Consider the following 20,449-nt stretch of genomic DNA (forward strand, 5'->3'; position numbering starts at 1 on the left):
GGGGCGGTCGCCGTGGGCCGCCGCCCTCCGTCGTGGGGGGCCCAGGGGGGGGCCGGTTGGCCGCCCGCTTCATCGGAACCCTTTTGGGGGGTTGGGGGGGGCGGACGAAGAGGAGTGGGGGGGGGGGCGAGGCCAGAGGGGAGATGAGTTCGCGTTCATGTCGAGCGGCGTGGTGGTGGCGGTGGTGACGGTCGTGGTGACGGTGGTGGTGGTAGTGGCAGTGGTCGTGGTGATGGCATGGTTGGCTAGATACTGCGTGAAAGAAGTTCAACATCCATACAACACTGCACCACAGACTCAACATTGCACCATAGACTCAACACTGCACCATAGACTCAACACTGCACCATAGACTCAACACTGCACCATAGACTAAACACTGCACCACAGACTCAACACTGCACCACAGACTCAGCACTGCACCATAGACTCAACACTGCACCATAGACTCAACACTGCACCATAGACTCAACACTGCACCATAGACTCAACACTGGACCATAGACTCAACACTGCACCATAGACTCAACACTGCACCATAGACTCAACACTGCACCATAGACTCAACACTGCACCATAGACTCAACACTGCACCATAGACTCAACACTGCACCATAGACTCAACACTGGACCATAGACTCAACACTGCACCATAGACTCAACACTGCCCCATAGACTCAACACTGCACCACAGACTCAGCACTGCACCACAGACTCAACACTGCACCATAGACTCAACACTGCACCACAGACTCAACACTGCACCATAGACTCAACACTGCACCATAGACTCAACACTGCACCATATACTCAACACTGCACCATAGACTCAACACTGCACCATAGACTCAACACTGCACCATAGACTCAACACTGCACCATAGACTCAACACTGCACCATAGACTCAACACTGCACCATAGACTAAACACTGCACCATAGACTCAACACTGCACCATAGACTCAACACTGCACCATAGACTCAACACTGCACCATAGACTCAACACTGCACCATAGACTCAACACTGCACCATAGACTCAACACTGCACCATATACTCAACACTGCACCATAGACTCAACACTGCACCATAGACTCAACACTGCACCATAGACTCAACACTGCACCATAGACTCAACACTGCACCATAGACTCAACACTGCACCATAGACTCAACACTGCACCATAGACTCAACACTGCACCATAGACTCAACACTGCACCATAGACTCAACACTGGACCATAGACTCAACACTGCACCATAGACTCAACACTGCACCATAGACTCAACACTGCACCATAGACTCAACACTGCACCATAGACTCAACACTGCACCATAGACTCAACACTGCACCATAGACTCAACACTGCACCATAGACTCAACACTGCACCATAGACTCAACACTGCACCATATACTCAACACTGCACCATAGACTCAACACTGCACCATAGACTCAACACTGCACCACAGACTCAACACTGCACCATAGACTCAACACTGCACCATAGACTCAGCACTGCACCATAGACTCAGCACTGCACCATAGACTCAACACTGCACCATAGACTCAACACTGCACCATAGACTCAACACTGCACCATAGACTCAACACTGCACCATAGACTCAACACTGCACCATAGACTCAACACTGCACCATAGACTAAACACTGCACCATAGACTCAACACTGCACCATAGACTCAACACTGCACCATAGACTCAACACTGCACCATAGACTCAACACTGCACCATAGACTCAACACTGCACCATAGACTCAACACTGCACCATAGACTCAACACTGGACCATAGACTCAACACTGCACCATAGACTCAACACTGCACCATAGACTCAACACTGCACCATAGACTCAACACTGCACCATAGACTCAACACTGCACCATAGACTCAACACTGCACCATAGACTCAACACTGGACCATAGACTCAACACTGCACCATAGACTCAACACTGCACCATAGACTCAACACTGCACCATAGACTCAACACTGCACCATATACTCAACACTGCACCATAGACTCAACACTGCACCATAGACTCAACACTGCACCACAGACTCAACACTGCACCATAGACTCAGCACTGCACCATAGACTCAACACTGCACCATAGACTCAACACTGCACCATAGACTCAGCACTGCACTATAGACTCAACACTGCACCATAGACTCAACACTGCACCACAGACTCAACACTGCACCATAGACTCAACACTGCACCATAGACTCAACACTGCCCATAGACTCAACACTGCCCCATAGACTCAACACTGCACCATAGACTCAGCACTGCACCATAGACTCAACACTGCACCATAGACTCAACACTGCACCATAGACTCAACACTGCACCATAGACTCAACACTGCACCATAGACTCAACACTGCACCATAGACTCAACACTGCCCCATAGACTCAACACTGCACCATAGACTCAACACTGCACCATAGACTCAACACTGCCCCATAGACTCAGCACTGCACCATAGACTCAACACTGCACCATAGACTCAACACTGCACCATAGACTCAACACTGCCCCATAGACTCAACACTGCACCATAGACTCAACACTGCACCATAGACTCAACACTGCACCATAGACTCAACACTGCCCCATAGACTCAACACTGCACCATAGACTCAACACTGCACCATAGACTCAACACTGCCCCATAGACTCAACACTGCCCCATAGACTCAACACTGCACCATAGACTCAGCACTGCACCATAGACTCAACACTGCACCATAGACTCAACACTGCCCCATAGACTCAACACTGCACCATAGACTCAGCACTGCACCATAGACTCAGCACTGCACCATAGACTCAGCACTGCACCATAGACTCAGCACTGCACCATAGACTCAACACTGCACCATAGATTCAACACTGCCCCATAGACTCATCACTGCACCATAGACTCAACACTGCACCATAGACTCAACACTGCACCATAGACTCAACACTGCACCATAGACTCAACACTGCACCATAGACTCAACACTGCACCATAGATTCAACACTGCCCCATAGACTCAACACTGCCCCATAGACTCAACACTGCACCATAGACTCAGCACTGCACCATAGACTCAACACTGCACCATAGACTCAGCACTGCACCATAGACTCAACACTGCCCCATAGACTCAACACCGCACCATAGACTCAGCACTGCCCCATAGACTCAACACTGCACCATAGACTCAACACTGCACCATAGACTCAACACTGCACCATAGACTCAACACTGCCCCATAGACTCAACACTGCACCATAGACTCAACACTGCACCATAGACTCAACACTGCCCCATAGACTCAACACTGCCCCATAGACTCAACACTGCACCATAGACTCAGCACTGCACCATAGACTCAACACTGCACCATAGACTCAACACTGCCCCATAGACTCAACACTGCACCATAGACTCAGCACTGCACCATAGACTCAGCACTGCACCATAGACTCAGCACTGCACCATAGACTCAACACTGCACCATAGATTCAACACTGCCCCATAGACTCATCACTGCACCATAGACTCAACACTGCACCATAGACTCAACACTGCACCATAGACTCAACACTGCACCATAGACTCAACACTGCACCATAGACTCAACTTTGCACCATAGATTCAACACTGCCCCATAGACTCAACACTGCCCCATAGACTCAACACTGCACCATAGACTCAGCACTGCACCATAGACTCAACACTGCCCCATAGACTCAACACTGCACCATAGACTCAGCACTGCACCATAGACTCAACACTGCCCCATAGACTCAACACCGCACCATAGACTCAGCACTGCACCATAGACTCAACACTGCCCCATAGACTCAACACTGCACCATAGACTCAACACTGCCCATAGACTCAACACTGCCCCATAGACTCAACACTGCACCATAGACTCAACACTGCACCATAGACTCAGCACTGCACCATAGACTCAACACTGCACCATACATACATTCATCATATAGACTCAACACTCCGCACCTCCGATTAGCACGGTACCGTGCGAAAGAAGTTCAACATATATACGTAACATTATTAAAGAGAGGTGGCTCATTAACTAATTGGCTAATTAAAATCACTGGCAGATTTTTTTCAGCTTTAACTTTTGCCACTCAAGAACATCTTAAATAGAAACATGCTTCAGAACTCTATCTATATATGGGAAGGGGGGGGCGGTTAGTCACAAATGGATCTTTCATCAATTGACAAGTCAGGCCAATAGATCGTAATGAGTATCTGGGGAGTACGGATCACACGGTGCGTGTGTGCGCTTGTGTGTTGGTGCGTGTGTGTGCTTGTGTGTTGGTGCGTGTGTGCGCTTGTGTGTTGGTGCGTGTGTGCGCTTGTGTGTTGGTGCGTGTGTGCGCTTGTGTGTTGGCGTGGGTGTGCGCGTGGGCGTGGGTTTGTGTGTGGGTACGTGTGTGGGCGTGTGTGCGCTTGTGTGTTGGCGTGGGTGTGCGCGTGGGTTTGTGTGTGGGTACGTGTGTGGGTGTGTGTGTGCTTGTGTGTTGGTGCGTGTGTGCGCTTGTGTGTTGGCGTGGGTGTGCGCGTGGGCGTGGGTTTGTGTGTGGGTACGTGTGTGGGCGTGTGTGCGCTTGTGTGTTGGCGTGGGTGTGCGCGTGGGCGTGTGTGTGGGTACGTCTGTGGGTGTGTGTGTGCTTGTGTGTGGGTACGTGTGTGCGCTTGTGTGTTGGCGTGGGTGTGCGCGTGGGCGTGGGTTTGTGTGTGGGTACGTGTGTGGGTGTGTGTGTGCTTGTGTGTGGGTACGTGTGTGTGGATGTGTGTGTGCTTGTGTGTTGGCATGGGTGTGCGCGTGTTGGCGTGGGTGTGTGCGTGGGTACGTGTGTGGATGTGTGCGCTTGTGTGTGCTTGTGTGTTCTTGTGTGTTGGCGTGGGTGTGCGCGTGGGCGTGTGCTTGTGTGCGGGCACGTGTGTGTGGATGTGTGTGTGTTGGCGTGGGTGTGCGCGTGGGCGTGTGCTTGTGTGTGGGCGTGGGTACGTGTGTGGGTGTGTGTGCGCTTGTGTGTTGGCGTGGGTGTGCGCGTGGGCGTGTGCTTGTGTGTGGGCGTGGGTACGTGTGTGGGTGTGTGTGCGCTTGTGTGTTGGCGTGGGTGTGCGCGTGGGCGTGGGTTTGTGTGGGTACGTGTGTGGGTGTGTGTGTGCTTGTGTGTGCTTGTGTGTGGGTACGTGTGTGTGGATGTGTGTGTGCTTGTGTGTTGGCGTGGTTGTGCGCGTGTTGGCGTGGGTGTGTGCGTGGGCACGTGTGTGGATGTGTGTGCTTGTGTGTTCTTGTGTGTTGGCGTGGGTGTGCGCGTGTGCTTGTGTGCGGGCACGTGTGTGTGGATGTGTGTGTGTGTTGGCGTGGGTGTGCGCGTGGGCGTGTGCTTGTGTGTGGGCGTGGGTACGTGTGTGGGTGTGTGTGTGCTTGTGTGTTGGCGTGGGTGTGCGCGTGGGTGTGTGTTGGCGTGGGTGTGTGCGTGGGTGTGTGTGCTTGTGTGTGCGTGCGTTGGCGTGCGTGTGTGTGGGTGTGCGTGCATGTGTGCTTGTGTGTGTGTGCTTGTGTGTGTGCTTGTGTGGGTACGTGTGTGTGGATGTGTCTGTGCGTGCATGTGTGCGTGCATGTGTGCGTGCATGTGTGCGTGCATGTGTGAGTTGGCGTGGGTGTGCGCGTGTTGGTGTGTGCTTGTGTGTGTGCTTGCGTGGGTACGTGTGTGTAGATGTGTCTGTGCGTGCATGTGTGCGTGGGTGCGTGTGTGCGTGCGTGCGTTGGCGTGCGTGTGTGTGCGTGTGCATGTGTGTGTGTGGGTGCGTGCGTGCGTGCGTGCGGTGGTGTAATGGTTATCGCTGCGCTACGAACCCGGCGACCCAGGTTCGATTCCCGCTCACGGCCGCCAAAACCGCTGACGATTATCCAAACCGGTCCTGGGCCTTCCCTACGTCGACTCAGCCTTAAATGAGACAAAGGCGGCCGGGCGTGGTGCTGGCCACCCACCCCCTCGTGTGCCACAGTGCCGGTAGCCTTCATAGGTGCTGCTGCTGCTCACTAACGGCACTTGCCCCAACAGTCTGTCAAGGCTACACGGGGGATCTTTGTCTTTGTGCGTGGGTGTGCGTGCGTGCCAAAGACAAAGACCCCCCGTGTAGCTTTAACCAGACTGTTGGGTCAAGTGCTGTTAGCGAGTAGCAGCAGCAGCACCTGTGAAGGCTACCGGCACTGTGGCACACGAGGGGCTGGGTGGGTGGCCAGCACCACGCCCGGCAGTCTTTGTCTTCCCCAGTGGCGAGGCTTACCACACACCGCACTAGATGACTCATTTGAGGCCGAGTCAACCTAGAGGATGCCAAGGGCCGGTTCAGATAACCGTGACCAGTGGCGTTTGGCCGTGAGCGGGAATCGAACTCGGGCCGCCGGGTTCGTAGCGCAGCGTAGCGCTGAGTGTGAAGTGAGTTGGGTACAGCTGGTGGTGCATCTGCCGGGCATCTCAGTCACCCAACCCAAAGCACCTGGGTCTATCCCGTGACCTCTTACTGCACCTAGCCTGGCACAGCAGTCAACCCATGGCACCTGCTGGGTCTGTCCCGTGACCTCCTACTGCACCTAACCTGGCACAGTAGGGGGGGTACAGCTGGTGGTGCATCTACCGGTCATCTCAGTTGGTCGACCCATAGCACCTGGGTCTGTCCCGTGACCTCCTCCTACACCTAGCCTGGCACAGTAGGGGGGTACAACTGGTGGTGCATCTGCCGGTCATCTCAGTCAGCCGACCCATGGCACCTGGGTCTGTCCCGTGACCTCCTACTGCACCTAGCCTGGCACAGTAGGGGGGTACAGCTGGTGGTGCATCTACCAGTCATCTCAGTCAGCCAACCCATAGCACCTGGGTCTGTCCCGTGACCTCCTACTGCACCTAGCCTGGCACAGTAGGGGGGGTACAGCTGGTGGTGCATCTACCGGTCATCTCAGTCGGTCGACCCATGGCACCACCTGGGTCTGTCCCGTGACCTCCTCCTGCACCTAGCCTGGCACAGTAGGGGGGGTACAGCTGGTGGTGCATCTGCCGGTCATCTCAGTCAGCCAACCCATAGCACCTGGGTCTGTCCCGTGACCTCCTCCTGCACCTAGCCTGGCACAGCAGTCGACCCATGGCACCACCTGGGTCTGCCCCGTGACCTCCTACTGCACCTAGCCTGGCACAGTAGGGAGGTACAGCTGATGGCATCTGCCAGCCATCTCAGCCAGTCAACCCATGGCACCTGCTGGGTCTGTCCCGTGACCTCCTCCTGCACCTAGCCTGGCACAGTAGGGGGGGTACAGCTGGTGGTGCATCTACCAGTCATCTCAGTCACCAAACCCATAGCACCTGGATCTGTCCCGTGACCTCCTACTGCACCTAGCCTGGCACAGTAGGGGGGTACAGCTGGTGGTGCATCTACCAGTCATCTCAGTCACCAAACCCATAGCACCTGGATCTGTCCCGTGACCTCCTACTGCACCTAGCCTGGCACAGTAGGGGGGGTACAGCTGGTGGTGCATCTACCGGTCATCTCAGTCAGCCAACCCATAGCACCTGGGTCTGTCCTGTGACCTCCTACTGCACCTAGCCTGGCACAGTAGGGGGGGTACAGCTGGTGGTGCATCTACCGGTCATCTCAGTCACCAAACCAATAGCACCTGGATCTGTCCCGTGACCTCCTACTGCACCTAGCCTGGCACAGTAGGGGGGGTACAGCTGGTGGTGTATCTACCGGTCATCTCAGTCGGTCGACCCGTGACCTCCTACTGCACCTAGCCTGGCACAGTAGGAGGGGTACAGCTGGTGGTGCATCTGCCAGTCATCTCAGTCGGTCGACCCATGGCACCGGCTGGGTCTGTCCCGTGACCTCCTACTGCACCTAGCCTGGCACAGTAGGAGGGGTACAGCTGGTGGTGCATCTGCCAGTCATCTCAGTCAGCCAACCCATAGCACCTGGGTCTGTCCCGTGACCTCCTACTGCACCTAGCCTGGCACAGTAGGGGGGGTACAGCTGGTGGTGCATCTGCCAGTCATCTCAGTCAGCCAACCCATAGCACCTGGGTCTGTCCCGTGACCTCCTACTGCACCTAGCCTGGCACAGTAGGGGGGTACAGCTGGTGGTGCATCTACCGGTCATCTCAGTCGGTCGACCCGTGACCTCCTACTGCACCTAGCCTGGCACAGTAGGGGGGTACAGCTGGTAGTGCATCTGCCGGTCATCTCAGTCGGTCGACCCATGGCACCTGCTGGGTCTGTCCCGTGACCTCCTGCCAGCAGCGAGCGTTCGACACTTCACGTGGCCTCAAGGTGCACATGGCCTGGCACAATCGTCGTGGTGACGTCACCGCCACTTAGTGGCGAATGGCGGTTGTTGTTGTGTACACGTGTGTGTGTGCACGTGTGTGCGTGTGTGTGTGTGCGTGTGTGTGTGCGTGTACACACACACACACACACCCGCGCACAGCGCAAACGCTCATAGCGAGGAGTAATAGTTTGTAGTGAACAAAAGATGAGAAAAATTCCCTTACTGCTGCTCTGGCACACAAAGACAAAGATCCCCCGTGTAGCCTCTAGCAGACTGCAGGGTCAAGTGCTGTTAGCGAGTAGCAGCAGCGCCTACGAAGGCGACCGGCACTGTGGCACACGAGGGAGTGGGTAGCCAACACCACGCCCGACCGCCTTTGTCTCCCCAGTAGCGATGTTTACTACACACAGGTACACCAGGTACTCATTTGAGGCCGAGTCGACGTAGGGGAGGCCCAGGACCGGGTTTAAATAATTCGTCACCGGCGTTGGCCGTGAGCGGCGAATCGAACCTTGGGTCTCCGGGTTTGTAGCGCAGCGTAGCGCTCATCACTAACACACAGGCACACACACGCACACGCGCACACACGCGCACACACGCGCACACACGCACATACACGCACACACGCACACACACACGCGCACGCACATACACGCACACACACACACACACACGCTCGTACACACACACGCGCACACAGGCACACACATGCACACACGCACACACACACGCGCACACACATGCACACACGCACACACACGCACACACACACGCTCGTACACACACACGCGCACACACGCACACACATGCACACACGCACACACACACGCGCACACACGCGCACACGCGCACACACACGCACACACGCACACACACACGCGCACGCACACACACGCACACACACGCGCACACACATCATCATCATCATCCCCGCTACGGTGATGCCGCGTTTGGCCCGAGGGCTCTCGCAGCGTCTGCGGTGTCTCTCTCTGTAGCACCCTGCCAGGCTACCATCAGCAGCAGCAGCAGCACCACCACCACCACCACCAACCACAATCACCACCAACCACCAACCACCACCAACCACCACCTGTCACAGGTGCTAACTAAAGTTGCCCCTCAAGATAGAGTCATGTTGCGAGTTGGTCATGATGCTGGCACCTGGTCTGGAGTGATTGGAAGGCATGGGCCAGATCAGCTCAATAACAACGGTAGGAGGCTGCTAGACTTTTGTGCAGCCCATGGGCTTGTAATTACCAACACGCTGTTCCGGCATCGGCGCATCCACACAACATCGTGGATGCATGCCGGGTCCAAGCAAGAACATCTGCTGGACTACATAGTGACGGAACAGTGGATGCGAGCCCATGTCCTTGACACCAGGACCTACCGTGGAGCTGATCTGCCCACTGACCATCGGCTTGTCATCTGTAAGATGCGCCTGCCATTCTTCCACTGTACATCCAGGACCCCATTCAAACCCACAGTGGACTGACCTCAGCTAGCTGATGGAAGTTGCAAGCGAGAATTTAATCATCGCTTGCGGCTGGGGTTGGCATCGTCCCCCACTCCTCCTGATGTCGAGGGGAAATGGGCGAGGTTTAGAACTGTGGCTCATGCAGCTGCAATAGCTGCTTTGGGTACACGGTCCAAACCTCCCCAGACACCTTGGCTGACAGAGGATGTATTCAGGCTAGCTGAGAAAAAGCGACAGGCCCACTCTCATCGTCTACAGCATCCCACGTCAGAGAATGAGGAGGCTTACCGCAGCCTTCGCGATGTGCTGCAAGGATGCATGATGGTCGAGGGTTGGTGAGGAAATGGAGTCTGCCTCAGTAGCCCGCGATCACAAATGACTCTAACCCCATCAAAAAATTACTTGCAGCGCCACAACTGACACCATGATTAGGGGAAAGAACGGTGATCCGATCTCCAACCCCTAAGAACAGGTTTGCAGATTTTCTGAGCATTTTTGGGAGGTCTTAGGGGAGGTGAAATCCCTCAGCCTGGAAAACATCATGGGGCAAAGTGGAGATGACCCCCTGTGAGTGGCTGGCTGAGGTGCCATCTGTTGAGGAAGTACTGAAGGCGATCCAGAGTCTGAGACCAGGAAAGGCACCGGGCAGAGATTATCTCCCAGGCGACATGCTGACGGAGGGTGGCGTTTGTGCACAGACTGCCCTACATGACATCATAACAACAGTCTGGACCACTGGACGGGTTCCGCAGAACTGAAAGGATGCCCTGGTGGTCCCACTCTTTAAGAAGGGGGACTGCACAGACTGCAACAACTACAGGGGCATCTCACTCCTCAGTGTGCCGGGAAAGGGCGGTCCTGCACAGATGCCATATTTTCTGTCCGTCTGCTACAGCAGAGGTGTAGGGAATTCCAACAGGACCTCCATCTCTGCATTATTGACTTGGTCAAGGCCTATGCCACCATCAGTAGGCCTGGGCTCTGGGTTGTTCTTCGTGCTTTCAGAGTCCCTGACCCTCTGCTCACGATCATCAAGGACCTTCATGATGGTGGGCAGGCCAGGGTAAAACTACGTAGCCAGGAGTCAAAGCTATTCTCTGTTCACCTTGGGGTGCGACAGGGATGACCTCTGGCTCCCACATTATTTAACATATTTTTCGACCACATGGTTTGTAAAACCTTCGATGGCTGTGCCGGAGGAATCTCCATCTGGTACAGATACAATGGGAGGCTGATCGTTGCCTGGGTGCGGTCAAGGAATGGCTCCCTCTTTGTCAACCATGTTATGTATGCCCATGATCTGGTGATTGCTGTTGAATCAGAGGAGGTGGAGGCGCTATTAAGAGTTGTGGCCTTACCATCACCCCCACCAAAACTAAGCACCTTCCTGGCTATTTTGTGTCATCAGAAACTCCACCCCCACAACTCCCAATTGGTGATGGGGCGGTTGTGGAGAGAGTGGAGAGTTTCCCATACCTGGGGCAGTGTGCTCATGACCGGCTCCGGTTTGACAACCGAGGTCTCATTCCGAATCAGTCGAGCGGCATTATCTTTCAATGTGCTGCATAACGCTGTGTGGAATCTACCTGGTCTCTCGCTCCACAAGACACTTTGCGTTTTCTCGGCCACAGTTATGGCCTCCCTTTTCCATGCTTGCGAAACGTGGACACCCTTAAAGGAACATCTTCGTCGGTTAACAAACATTCAGCCTGGCCTGCCTACAATACATTCAGGGTTTAACCAGCAGGCTGGATTATGTGAGGAGCTCACAAATCCTTGAAAAATCTGGACAAAGTCCCATCGGTGAGCTCCTCTGGCAGGCAAGGCTGCGTTGGCTGGGTCATGTAGCCCGCATGCCCAGCCACCGCATGCCTCAACAGCTTTTGTTCGGCCGGATAGAGGGGGGCTAAATGGGCGCGGCATGGGCTAGAGAAGAGATGGAGTGATATGGTGCTGACGTTAAGAAAAAAACGCCATTTTTTTAAAATTGTCTTGCTGTGGTTTTCACATCTGATGACGATTGCTTGTGTTGCAATCGAAACGCCGTGAGAATGTTATAGTTTTATTTTTTATTATTTTATTATTTCCTTTCTAACGTGACTTTACCGAAAGAACCAAGCATACAAATAACATTGTATTTCTATTTTAGCAGGTGTAAGGGGCCATCCATTTATTGCATACGCATGGAAAGGAGGGTTAACATCCAAATGTGTTCGCTTGCGTATGGGGGGGAGGAAGGGGGGGCTACTGACAATGTTATGTACGCATAGGAAATGGGGGGGGGGGGGGCGGGGGGGGTGGAACCTCGATAATAACACTGGTCAACAACAACAAAAATTCTGGCCTGGACTTTTGCAGCTGTTCTAGACTAATTGCAGGGTGCCGATTCCAAATCTGATCTCAGATTTGCTCCGTCACATCTCATTTTTATGCTATCGGCATACACCCCATTTTCATTGATTTTACCCGAAATTAACTCTGTCACTTATGATTGCAAGTTGTTGCGAGTCAGTGACTGCTTTAGTGTTAAAGTACGGTGCTGTATTTTTAGGATGGTGTGTTTATAATATAATTTTATGTAGATATCCACATCTATTCAATATTTTTCTTCTGCAGTTTTTATTGAAAATGCAAAATTTGATATCTCTAAAACCCGATGTGATAGACAAAAACTGATGCCACATTTGGAATCAGCACCCCCCAAAATTACATTAAAACCGTTGGAATACGTTATGCCAGAAAAAGTGTGTTGACCTGTGTTATTTGTCTACATTGGCCTTCAAATGAGTTTGATAGTCCGGCCGTAGACTATCCGTTTGCTTAAACACGTTAATATTATTAATCCTTGATCGTTACTGCGTGGATTAAATATCGGCTGTTCTATAGGCTTCAGGTGAGTGGGGGGGGTAAAAAGTGCGCGTGCGTACAAGAAGGGGGTCAAGTTTTGACAGATTTCCGCGTACGTACTAAATGGATGGTCCCTAAAGGCCCCCCCGACTGAGCGATGTCGATATTTTTCATGAGCCACCGTGGCTACCACGAATGACGGCTCAATAAAGTGGCTGATATCTTCATCAGCGTCGTGTGGAAATGTCTGTGCGGGAGCCAAATTACCCTCCGCACGCGTGGCGGTGACGTTGATCCTGAATGTTAGAGGGGAAAAACCGCGGGAGAGGGAGAAAAATCCACGCAAGCACAGAGAGAGAGAGAGTGTGAGAGAGACGCAGACTCCAAATATACAGCAGCAGCAGCAGCAGGCGTCAGGGTCGGGATCGAACCCACGACCTCCTGTAGACCAGGTGAGGTAGTTAACATCTCCTAGCCACCGTGATGATGATGATGATGAGAGAGAGAGATGCAGACTCCAAATATACAGCAGCAGCAGGCATTGTCCGGGTTCGAACCCACGACCTCCTGTACACCAGGCGAGGTAGTTAACATCTCCTAGCTACCGTGATGATGATGAGAGAGACGCAGACTCCAAATATACAGCAGCAGTTGGCATCGTCCCAGGGTCGGGATCGAACCCACGACCTCCTGTAGACAAGGCGAGGTAGTTAACATCTCCTAGCCACCGTGATGATGATGAGAGAGACGCAGACTCCAAATATACAGCAGCAGGCATCGTCAGGGTCGGGATCGAACCCACGACCTCCTGTAGACCAGGCGAGGTAGTTAACATCTCCTAGCCACTGTGATGATGATGAGAGAGAGAGAGACACAGACTCCAAATATACAGCAGCAGGCATCGTCAGGGTCGGGATCGAACCCACGACCTCCTGTAGACCGGGCGAGGTAGTCAACATCTCCTAGCGACCGTAGCGTCCCCTCTCACTCTCTCACTCTCCGCCCGCTAATTCTCGTCGGCATTCAAAGCACCCCGCCGGTGCAGCCGATTAAACATTTATTGGAGCAGTTGTCACCGTAAAACATCGGGAAGCGCTGCAGACTGCCTGCTCATTTTGGCCAACATCTGGAACGACGCGCACCGCGGTTTTCGTCGCCTTCTCCCCGCCCCCCCTTCTCCCTGCGCACTCCGATTAGCGCAGTTGGCTACGTACGGTGCGAAAGAAGTTCAACATACATACAACACTGCACCATAGACTCAGCACTGCCACTCATAGACTCAGCACTGCACCATAGACTCAACACTGCACCATAGACTCAGCACTGCACCATAGACTCAACACTGCACCATAGACTCAACACTGCACCATAGACTCAGCACTGCACCATAGACTCAACACTGCACCACAGACTCAACACTGCACCATAGACTCAACACTGCACCATAGACTCAACACTGCACCATAGACTCAGCACTGCACCATAGACTCAACACTGCACCATAGACTCAGCACTGCACCATAGACTCAACACTGCACCATAGACTCAACACTGCCCATAGACTCAGCACTGCACCATAGACTCAACACTGCACCATAGACTCAGCACTGCACCATAGACTCAACACTGCACCATAGACTCAACACTGCACCATAGACTCAGCACTGCACCATAGACTCAACACTGCCACTCAACACCAGTGGCAGCCATTATATGAACCGGTCCTGGGCCTCCCCTAGGTCACCTCGGCCTCAAATGAGTAACCCGGTGCTGTGTGTAAACATCGCCACTGGGGAGACAAAGGTGGTGCGGCGTGGTGCTGGCCACCCACCCCCTCGTGTGCCACAGTGCCGGTAGCCTTCATAGGTGCTCGCTAACAGCACTTGCCACTACAGTCTGTCAGAGGCTACACGGGGGATCTTTGTCTGTGTCTACCTTCGCAGGTGCTACTGCTACTCGCTAACAGCACTTGCCCCTACAGCCTGTTAGAGGCTACACGGGGCATATTTGTCTTCACTATGGGTCTCCAGGAGTCTCTACGGCTTTAGTAAGCGGCCCATACGCACCGTTACACTCACGTTGCGCGTGTACTGCTACTGCTGCTACTGCTGCTGTCTGTTGCTAGAGGCTATACGGGGTAGTTGGGGGGGGGGGAGGAGGAGAGATCTTTGTCTTCGTGAGGGAAACACGGCCAGGGGGGCTGGTTCTGAGAATCCACGGCCCTCATTTGTTCCTGCCCAGCAGGGCATGCGATCGCAAACCCAGCGTGGCCCCCATCCCGCTGCATGGCACTGCTGCTGCTACTGCTGCTGCTGCTGCCTCTGCTGCTAACGATGCTGTCTCTACTGCTGTATGTCTAACGGCACGCGGTCACAACATTGCCGAGCCCTTATCAGCTGTGACAGCAACTGCAGTGTGACACTGCTGCTACTGCTGCTGCTATGAATGCTGCCGAGCTAATGCTGCTGTTGTTATTGCTGCTGCTGCTATGAATGCTGTCTAGCTAATGCTGCTGTTGTTATTGCTGCTGCTGCTGCTGCTATGAATGCTGTCTAGCTAATGCTGCTGTTGTTATTGCTGCTGCTGCTGCTATGAATGCTGTCTAGCTAATGCTGCTGTTGTTATTGCTGCTGCTGCTGCTATGAATGCTGTCTAGCTAATGCTGCTGTTGCTATTGCTGCTGCTGCTATGAATGCTGCCGAGCTAATGCTGCTGTTGCTATTGCTGCTGCTGCTATGAATGCTGTCTAGCTAATGCTGCTGTTGCTATTGCTGCTGCTGCTATGAATGCTGTCTAGCTAATGCTGCTGTTGCTATTGCTGCTGCTGCTATGAATGCTGTCTAGCTAATGCTGCTGTTGCTATTGCTGCTGCTGCTGCTATGAATGCTGTCTAGCTAATGCTGCTGTTGTTATTGCTGCTGCTGCTATGAATGCTGTCTAGCTAATGCTGCTGCTGTTATTGCTGCTGCTGCTATGAATGCTGTCTAGCTAATGCTGCTGCTGCTATTGCTGCTGCTGCTATGAATGCTGTCTAGCTAATGCTGCTGTTGTTATTGCTGCTGCTGCTGCTATGAATGCTGTCTAGCTAATGCTGCTGTTGTTATTGCTGCTGCTGCTATGAATGCTGTCTAGCTAATGCTGCTGCTGTTATTGCTGCTGCTATGAATGCTGTCTAGCTAATGCTGCTGTTGTTATCGCTGCTGCTGCTATGAATGCTGTCTAGCTAATGTTGCTGTTGTTATCGCTGCTGCTGCTATGAATGCTGTCTAGCTAATGCTGCTGCTGTTATTGCTGCTGCTGCTATGAATGCTGTCTAGCTAATGCTGCTGTTGCTATCGCTGCTGCTGCTATGAATGCTGTCTAGCTAATGCTGCTGTTGTTATGACTGCTGCTGCTATGAATGCTGTCTAGCTAATGCTGCTGTTGCTATTGCTGCTGCTGCTATGAATGCTGTCTAGCTAATGCTGCTGTTGCTATTGCTGCTGCTGCTATGAATGCTGTCTAGCTAATGCTGCTGCTGTTATGACTGCTGCTGCTATGAATGCTGTCTAGCTAATGCTGCTGTTGCTATTGCTGCTGCTGCTATGAATGCTGTCGAGCTAATGCTGCTGTTGCTATTGCTGCTGCTGCTATGAATGCTGTCTAGCTAATGCTGCTGTTATTGCTGCTGCTGCTATGAATGCTGTCTAGCTAATGCTGCTGTTGTTATTGCTGCTGCTGCTGCTATGAATGCTGTCTAGCTAATGCTGCTGTTGTTATTGCTGCTGCTGCTATGAATGCTGTCTAGCTAATGCTGCTGCTGTTATTGCTGCTGCTGCTATGAATGCTGTCTAGCTAATGCTGCTGTTGCTATTGCTGCTGCTGCTATGAATGCTGTCTAGCTAATGCTGCTGTTGTTATTGCTGCTGCTGCTATGAATGCTGTCTAGCTAATGCTGCTGCTGTTATTGCTGCTGCTGCTATGAATGCTGTCTAGCTAAAGTTGCTGTTGTTATGACTGCTGCTGATATCAATGCTGTCTAGCTAATGCTGCTGTTGTTATTGCTGCTGCTGCTATGAATGCTGTCTAGCTAATGCTGCTGTTGCTATTGCTGCTGCTGCTATGAATGCTGCCTAGCTAATGCTGCTGTTGCTATTGCTGCTACTGCTATGAATGCTGTCTAGCTAATGCTGCTGTTGCTATTGCTGCTACTGCTATGAATGCTGTCTAGCTAATGCTGCTGCTGTTATTGCTGCTGCTGCTATGAATGCTGTCTAGCTAATGCTGCTGTTGCTATCGCTGCTGCTGCTATGAATGCTGTCTAGCTAATGCTGCTGTTGTTATGACTGCTGCTGCTATGAATGCTGTCTAGCTAATGCTGCTGTTGCTATTGCTGCTGCTGCTATGAATGCTGTCTAGCTAATGCTGCTGTTGCTATTGCTGCTGCTGCTATGAATGCTGTCTAGCTAATGCTGCTGCTGTTATGACTGCTGCTGCTATGAATGCTGTCTAGCTAATGCTGCTGTTGCTATTGCTGCTGCTGCTATGAATGCTGTCGAGCTAATGCTGCTGTTGCTATTGCTGCTGCTGCTATGAATGCTGTCTAGCTAATGCTGCTGTTATTGCTGCTGCTGCTATGAATGCTGTCTAGCACTTCGTGAAGGGGAGCACACCGCTTGTGCCACGCTCTATCTGCTGAGGTGACGAGAAGGGTACAACACGGAGGCTTTCGCGGCCAATATCCAAAATAGAGGTTTTCATGGGTTAAATCGCGGTAATATGAATGTGTCGTTAATTACCACTCGCATCATGATGCGAGTGGTAATTACTGGCGAAACGTACTCGAATTGCAAATGTTATGGGTTTGCTCTCCAACACCGGGGTTCTGAACTAGCAACGAATTTTGTTTCCATGACAAATCTTACTAATTGGCTGTGGGGGGTTTAACGACACATTTATATTTACGCGATCTCAAGCAAGACCCCCTCCCCCCTCTATTCTGGAGTGTAAAAGGATATCTGTCAGAGGGCACAGGATTTACGCTTCGGTTCACGAACCGAGACGACTTATCAGTTGTACACCCGCGGCGCTCACGAAAGGCACACGCAAGGCACCACAGAACTCGCAACGCGCGGGGAGACGGCAACGCATATAACGCGGCCAACTCGGCGTTTCGCCATTGTTATGAATTCGCCTTTTACTGAAACTGTGACGGGCCACGTGCCCCCTCGACTGGGCAGACGACAGCGAAGCGGTTCACCGCGGAGAGGTCACGACTTCAAAAATCCTGCTTTGGGGAGCCGACTCCGCTCATCAACCCTCAGTGGTCAATGCATCACAAGCACCGCTTTGCGGGTCGGCGAATTTAATGGTCGTCCTACAGACGGATTCCGTCACAGTTCCTATGATCACTGTTTCATTGCTTTATTTTGGTGATTTCGAAAAGTTTACTGGTTTGGCCATGTTTGTTTGTTGTAGTACGGAGTTAGACTGATGGCCTTAATCTAAGTTGTCTTGTGGTTGTTGTTTGACTTGCATCCCACTGGTATGTTTGCACACAGCGTTGGTGTACGGTGTTTTTTTCTGCAATTTTTTGCTGTCTTTTTTTGGAATTTCTGTTTGCACTTAGTCACATATTCACTTTAAGATGTTTTCTTGTTCATGTTTTTTGTTTGTTGCGGTTGCACCCGATTCAAGAGCCGAATGGCTCACAGGGCTATACCTAATAAATGAATTCTAGATTCTAGAATTCTAGCTAATGCTGCTGTTGTTATTGCTGCTGCTGCTATGAATGCTGTCTAGCTAATGCTGCTGTTGTTATTGCTGCTGCTGCTATGAATGCTGTCTAGCTAATGCTGCTGCTGTTATTGCTGCTGCTGCTATGAATGCTGTCTAGCTAATGCTGCTGTTGCTATTGCTGCTGCTGCTATGAATGCTGTCTAGCTAATGCTGCTGTTGTTATTGCTGCTGCTGCTATGAATGCTGTCTAGCTAATGCTGCTGCTGTTATTGCTGCTGCTGCTATGAATGCTGTCTAGCTAAAGTTGCTGTTGTTATGACTGCTGCTGATATCAATGCTGTCTAGCTAATGCTGCTGTTGTTATTGCTGCTGCTGCTATGAATGCTGTCTAGCTAATGCTGCTGTTGCTATTGCTGCTGCTGCTATGAATGCTGCCTAGCTAATGCTGCTGTTGCTATTGCTGCTACTGCTATGAATGCTGTCTAGCTAATGCTGCTGTTGCTATTGCTGCTACTGCTATGAATGCTGTCTAGCTAATGCTGCTGCTGTTATTGCTGCTGCTGCTATGAATGCTGTCTAGCTAATGCTGCTGTTGCTATTGCTACCGCTGCTGTATGTCGACTGCTACTGCACATGCCCTACAGCCCTGCTAGAGGCTACTGGCTGCTGTTTCTGCTGATAATGATGCTGTTACTACTGCTGTTATTGCTACTGCTGCTGTATTTCTACTGCTACTACACATGCCCCTACAGCCCTGCTAGAGGCTACAGGCTGCTGTTTCTGCTGAGAATGATGCTGTTACTACTGCTGCTGTTATTGCTACTGCTGCTGTAGCTCTACTGCTACTACACATGCCCCTACAGCCCTGCTAGAGGCTACTGGCTGCTGTTTCTGCTGATAATGATGCTGTTACTACTGCTGCTGCTCTTGTTATTGCTACTGCTGCTGTTTCTCTACTGCTACTACACATGCCCCTACAGCCCTGCTAGAGGCTACTTGGCTGCTGTTTCTAATGATAATGATGCTGTTACTACTGCTGCTGTTATTGCTACTGCTGCTGTTTCTCTACTGCTACTACACATGCCCCTACAGCCCTGCTAGAGGCTACTTGGCTGCTGTTTCTGCTGATAATGATGCTGTTACTACTGCTGCTGTTGTTGTTGCTACCGCTGCTGTTTCTCTTCCACCCACCACGGCACGCGGTCGCAACATTGCCGAGCCCTTACCAGCTGTGACAGCAACCGCCTGCTGCTGCTGCTGCTGCTGCTGCTGCTGCTGCTGCTGCTGCTGCTGCTGCTGCTGCTGCTGCTGCTGCTGCTGCTGCTGCTGCTGCTGCTGCTGCTGCTGCTGCTGCTGCTGCTGCTGCTGCTGCTGCTGCTGCTGCTGCTGCTGCTGCTGCTGCTGCTGCTGCTGCTGCTGCTGCTGCTGCTGCTGCTGCTGCTGCTGCTGCTGCTGCTGCTGCTGCTGCTGCTGCTGCTGCTGCTGCTGCTGCTGCTGCTGCTGCTGCTGCTGCTGCTGCTGCTGCTGCTGCTGCTGCTGCTGCTGCTGCTGCTGCTGCTGCTGCTGCTGCTGCTGCTGCTGCTGCTGCTGCTGCTGCTGCTGCTGCTGCTGCTGCTGCTGCTGCTGCTGCTGCTGCTGCTGCTGCTGCTGCTGCTGCTGCTGCTGCTGCTGCTGCTGCTGCTGCTGCTGCTGCTGCTGCTGCTGCTGCTGCTGCTGCTGCTGCTGCTGCTGCTGCTGCTGCTGCTGCTGCTGCTGCTGCTGCTGCTGCTGCTGCTGCTGCTGCTGCTGCTGCTGCTGCTGCTGCTGCTGCTGCTGCTGCTGCTGCTGCTGCTGCTGCTGCTGCTGCTGCTGCTGCTGCTGCTGCTGCTGCTGCTGCTGCTGCTGCTGCTGCTGCTGCTGCTGCTGCTGCTGCTGCTGCTGCTGCTGCTGCTGCTGCTGCTGCTGCTGCTGCTGCTGCTGCTGCTGCTGCTGCTGCTGCTGCTGCTGCTGCTGCTGCTGCTGCTGCTGCTGCTGCTGCTG

At 52.7% G+C, this 20,449-nt stretch overlaps 1 long non-coding RNA gene across 1 annotated transcript in view; it reads right to left on the minus strand.

Moving 5' to 3' along the window:
- Positions 1-20,449, minus strand: part of LOC144952369 (uncharacterized) — a 144,103-nt gene continuing 123,654 nt past the window's right edge. The window contains exon 3 of the long non-coding RNA XR_013640620.1: positions 1-80. This is a non-coding gene — a long non-coding RNA (uncharacterized LOC144952369). The remainder of the gene's footprint in view (positions 81-20,449) is intronic.

This window comes from Lampetra fluviatilis, chromosome 67, assembly GCF_964198595.1.
Source record: "Lampetra fluviatilis chromosome 67, kcLamFluv1.1, whole genome shotgun sequence".
NCBI classification, from domain to species: domain Eukaryota; kingdom Metazoa; phylum Chordata; class Hyperoartia; order Petromyzontiformes; family Petromyzontidae; genus Lampetra; species Lampetra fluviatilis.